The sequence below is a fragment of the Bubalus kerabau genome, chromosome 9 (assembly GCF_029407905.1).
Source record: "Bubalus kerabau isolate K-KA32 ecotype Philippines breed swamp buffalo chromosome 9, PCC_UOA_SB_1v2, whole genome shotgun sequence".
NCBI lineage: Eukaryota > Metazoa > Chordata > Mammalia > Artiodactyla > Bovidae > Bubalus > Bubalus kerabau.
Window position 1 is genome coordinate 55,054,431 of NC_073632.1, and position 5,866 is coordinate 55,060,296.

Here is a 5,866-nt window from a genome sequence, read left to right on the forward strand (position 1 = left end):
AAATATTTAAGTATTTGCACAGTATTTTGTTAAATATAATATTTATGTTTATATATATAACAAAGTATTTTCAAATTACCATCATTTTTCCTATAAATCATTTGAGAGAAATTATCTATTTTTTTAGCATCCTGTTCATTCTTTTTTTCAGTTTTGTACTTGGGAAAACATAAATGTTTTCACTGGGGGGAAAAAAAAAGTGATCTTTAAATCTTCATTTAAATAGAGATAATATAATTAAAGTTAAGAAAGAAGGGGTCTTAATTTTATAATTATATTATTTCTAAAAAATCAATGCAAGTATTAATGCACTTTAAGTGGAACATTTTCATAAAACTTAACCTTTATTATGTCATTACACACACAGATGTGATTTCATATCAGCATAATTATTTTATGAAGACAGTCTTAACATAACATAATGTGTACAGTTTGGCTCCTTAACTAAACAATCCTGTTATATAAAGTGATAGAATATCTGAGATCAGGAAATATTAGATTATTATATGAAAAATATAATAAAGATATGATCATAGGGTTTAAAAAATAATATAGACACAGCAGAGAACAGATAGAACTCTGTAGAAAATAAATTTACTGATTGAGAGCATTAGCCCAAAAAATCCTTTCAGAACACAGAATGAGTCATAGAAGAAGAAAAGTGGCAGGTTAGATGCAAAAGAATGGGTAGGAGAATACATGTGTAATGAAGATTCAAAAAATGAGTGCTGAGCAAAGAATAAGAAGCAACAACACAAAGTAATAATGAAAACTGAAACCAACATAACTCCTTGTCCCTACCCAAACCAATACTGGAAGCAAATGCATTTTCCTATCCTGTGAACAGGCATGGTTAGGAAAACATGTCTTTGTACTGAATAATCTGATTACAGGTCAACAGTAACTCCTTGCTCCAGGAAATGGTTGGACCTAGAAAATACAACTGTAAACCAACTAAATAGCTTGTTTCTCAAGTGTTATAGTTTACGTTTCAAGTCTGCCTTCAAAGCCCTGAATTTAGCAACACCAAACTATTACATTATAAACTCTGCCTAATCCCAACTATGGAGAAGGCAATGGCACCCCACTCCAGTACTCTTGCCTGGAAAATCCCATGGATGGAGGAGCTTGGTAGGCTGCAGTCCATGGGGTTGCTAGGAGTCGGACACGACTGAGCAACTTCACTTTCACTTTTCACTTTCATGCATTGGAGAAGGAAATGGCAACCCACTCCAGTGTTCTTGCCTGGAGAATCTCAGGGATGGCGGAGCCTGGTGGGCTGCCGTCTGTGGGATCACACAGAGTCGGACACGACTGGGGTGACTTGGCAGCAATCCCAACTAGCTCTCTACCTTTAAAGACCTATCTTGAAATGGCAGATCGTTCAGGGTGTGTTTACTACTTTGATATGAAGAGCAATAGTAAAATGCATTTATGTATGTAAGATACTTTCTATCATAATATTCAATTCCTGGAAATCATGCTTCATATTATTAACATCCACTCAGTAATTTTGTTTTTTTATTTACTTTCCATGCTATGCTGCAAGGTACTAGTAAGTACCACTATCAAGGACTTAAACTCTTAAAAGAAGTAACACTGCATTTCAATAAATGTGTATATTTAAAGGATGCTCTCAAACATCTGGAGACCCTTCCTCCCTCTCCTCAGTAAACTCTACTACTAAGTCACTTGCTTACTAATGGATGGTACAGATTTACAACCAGCAATGAGACTAAAAATTTAGGGGACACAGCTATTAATTTATCTTCATAGAATGCTTAAACCTCATGAATATATGGGATTTCTTATCTACATATGAAGTCACAAGTCTTTTCTCCTGACCCAAGACTCTATTCTTTGTTTGCATCAAACTAAAACTCACACACTTGTAAAGAAATGGTCCACTCCTCATTAACTCTCATGGTGTTTTTGTTACGCTATGGTGGAAAACTTGGCACATGGGCACTGTGTGAATCCCCTTGTAATTTTACACATGTCTTCTAATTCGGCTTGTTCAATCACTGTGTGACAAGAGCAAGTCAGTCCACTGACTCTCGGGGCTTATTCTAGCAAGCCAAGGAAATCTCTCTATAATAGGACAGGGCAGCTGTCAGCTCTCAAGCAGCTTAACCTTCTAAGCTCATCTGTTTCTTTTAAATATCATAACCTATTGTGGAAGAGATACACACATCAGTACAGAATCATTTCTCTACAACTTTCTTTTTTCTAATTTACTAAGTGGCATGCCAAGGGATGTAAAGTTAACTTTGATGATTCACCAATTACTGCTAGGATAATAAGTTCATCAAATATTGTGTAAACTATAACAATATGCAGGATCCATGCTATACCTCTACATAAAAGAAATAAATCATTTTTATTGCCCTGAAAAAACTTTTAACTTATTAATAAAAAAAATGATAGGAAGGAAACAATATTAGGCAACAACATATCATTGTCAACAGGGCATAAACACGTGATCTACAGGGAATCAAAGTAAAGAAAACTGAAAGGACAATAGGAAATAGAGTTGGATGTCAATGAAATGAAGAGAGAATTTTAACTAGATGGAGGGAATTAAGGGCTTCCCAGGTGGTGCAGTGGTAAAGAATCCGCCTGCCAATGCATTGGGTTTGACCCCTGGGCTGAAAAGAAGAAATGACAACCAATTCCAGTATTCTTGCCTGGAGAATCCCATGAACAGAGCAGCCTGGCAGCCCAAGAGGTCATATAGAATTGGACACAACTGAGCCACTGAGCAGCCACACACACAAGGAATTAAAGCCCTGTGTGATAGTTAGACACCCCACTCTAGTACTCTTGCCTGGAAAATCCCATGATGGAGGAGCTTGGTAGTCTGCAATCCATGGGGTCACTAAGAGCCAGACACGACTGAGAGACTTCACTTTCACTTTTTACTTACCTGCATTGGAGAAGGAAATGGCAACCCATTCCAGTGTTCTTGCCTGGAGAATCCCAGGGATGGGGGAGCCTGCTTTGCTGCTGTCTATGGGGTCGCACAGAGTTGGACACAACTGAAGAGACTTAGCAGCAGCAGCAGCGGTGATAGTACAGTCTTATGGACTCTGTGGGAGAGGGAGAGGGTGGGAAGATTTGGGAGAATGGCATTGAAACATGTAAAATATCATGTATGAACGAGTCGCCAGTCCAGGTTCGATGCACAATACTGGATGCTTGGGGCTAGTGCACTGGGACGACCCAGAGGGATGGTATGGGGAGGGAGGAGGGAGGAGGATTCAGGATGGGCAACACATGTATACCTGTGGTGGATTCATTTTGATATTTGGCAAAACTAATACAATTTTGTAAAGTTTAAAAATAAAATAAAATTTAAAAAAGAAAAAATAATAATAATTTGAAACACTTTTTACTTAATGGAAATGTATTTTCTATTATGAAGTAATTCATGTATTCTGTGAAAAATTCAGACAATATAATATAAAAGTCATCTTGTAATATTAAAAAAATAAATAAATAAAACTGACTCCATGACTTAAAAAAAAAAAGAAAACGAAATTACTACTAACATCATTATAAACATGGATTAAACAAAGAATCAGATCAGATCAGATCAGTCGCTCAGTCATGTCCGACTCTTTGTGACCCCATGAATCGCAGCACGCCAGGCCTCCCTGTCCATCACCAACTCCCAGAGTTCCCTCAGACTCACGTCCATCAAGTCAGTGATGCCATCCAGCCTTCTCATCCTCTGTCGTCCCCTTCTCCTCATGGCACCAATCCCTCCCAGCATCAGAGTCTTTTCCGATGAGTCAACTCTTTGCATGAGGTGGCCAAAGTACTGGAGTTTCAGCTTCAGCATCATTCCTTCCAAAGAAATCCCAGGACTGATCTTCCGAATGGACTGGTTGGATCTCCTTGCAGTCCAAGGGACTCTCAAGAGTCTTCTCCAACACCACAGTTCAGAAGCATCAATTCTTCGGTGCTCGGCCTTCTTCACAGTCCTACTCTCACATCCATACATGACCACAGGAAAAACCATAGCCTTGACTAGATGAAACAAAGAATAAGCTGTCCAAATCAGGATTCACTTGTAAATGAAATTGGATGCTAAGAAGTTATAACAATATATTATGTTTTTTATTGTCTCCAAAACTGATTTTATTATGATGTTGAACTTATTTTAAAACTAACGGTATATTGTAAATTATTTTTAAAAGTAAACTCCCTTGAAAAATAACAATAAAAATATGAATTGATGTATTCTAAGATTCGTTTTGATGTTTGGCAAAACTAATACAGTGTTTCAGGCTTAAAAATAAAATAAAATTAAAAAAAAAAGACTGAATATCAAATTTCCTGGCAGCTCATGGTTAGGGCTCAGCACTTTTAGTGCCATGGGCCAGAGTTCAACCCCTGGTAAGGGAACTAAGATCTCACAAGCCATGTGGCATGGCAAAAAAAGACTGGATTTCAGCAGTGTCTTATGGGAAAATCAAACACATTAGAGCAAACTTGAAATATTATTTATTTTTATCACCTAAAGATTAAAAACTCCTTGGAAGGAAAGCTATGACCAACCTAGATAGCATATTAAAAAGCAGAGACATTACTTTGCCAACAAAGGTTCATCTAGTCAAGGCTATGGTTTTTCCAGTGGTCATGTACGGATGTGAAAGTCGGACTGTGAAGAAAGCCGAGCACCAAAGAATTGATGCTTTTGAACTGTGGTGTTGGAGAAGACTCTTGGGAGTCCCTTGGACTGCAAGGAGATCCAACCAGTCCATTCTATAGGAGATCAGCCCTGGGATTTCTTTGGAAGGAATGATGCTAAAGTTGAAACTCCAGTACTTTGGCCACCTCATGTGAAGAATTGACTCATCAGAAAAGACTCTGATGCTAGCAGGGATTGGGGACAGGAGGAGAAGGGGACAACAGAGGATGAGATGGCTGGATGGCATCACAGGCTCCATGGACGTGAGTCTGGGTGAACTCCGGGAGTTGGTGATGGACAGGGAGGCCTGGTGTGCTGTGATTCATGGAGTCGCAAAGAGTCAGACACGACTGAGCGACTGAACTGAACTGAACTGAAAGATTAAAAATTAACAAAAGTAGAGTGACTACTACTGGTTAATATTTATATACTTACTTGGTTTCTTAGGTTTGTGCTCTCAAGGCTTTATAACTATTGTAACTTTGAAACCATGGACACTATTATTGAATTTTTTCCTAAAGGCTGAAATAGGCTCTTTTATAATACATTTTCATTTGCAGTTCTATAAATTTTAACACATGTATAGATACACGTAACCACACAGCACTTTGGGTACAGAACAGATCCATTTCTCCAAAACATTGCCTTGTGATTCCTTTTTCAAGTCATACCATCCTCCTACCACCAGTCCCTGGAAACTACTGCCCTCTCTTTGTCATTATAGACGCTATCTTCTTGAGAATATTATATAAATTAATTCAAAGAGCATATGAACTTTGAGAGAGGCTTATCTCACTTGTTTAATGTTTCTGAGACATATTCATGTTGAAGAATAAGAATATTAAGGTTGTTTCTATTTTTTTTATTATGATGTATACAAATACTCATGTACAGGATTTTGTTTAAAGATAAATTTCTGTAGGTTAATACACAGGAATGTGATTACAGGCCATATAGGTAATTATGTGTCTATCTTTATCAGAAACTGCCATGTGCTTTTCAGAGAAGCTGTATCACTTTCTTTAACCAAGGGCAAGACATGCAAATTCCAGTTGTTCTGCATCCTTGTTATCACTTGATATTATTAATAATTTTTATTTTAGACACCCTAGAAGATACTACAATGGCTCTCATTATGGCATTAATTTGCATTTCCCTCCTCACTAATAA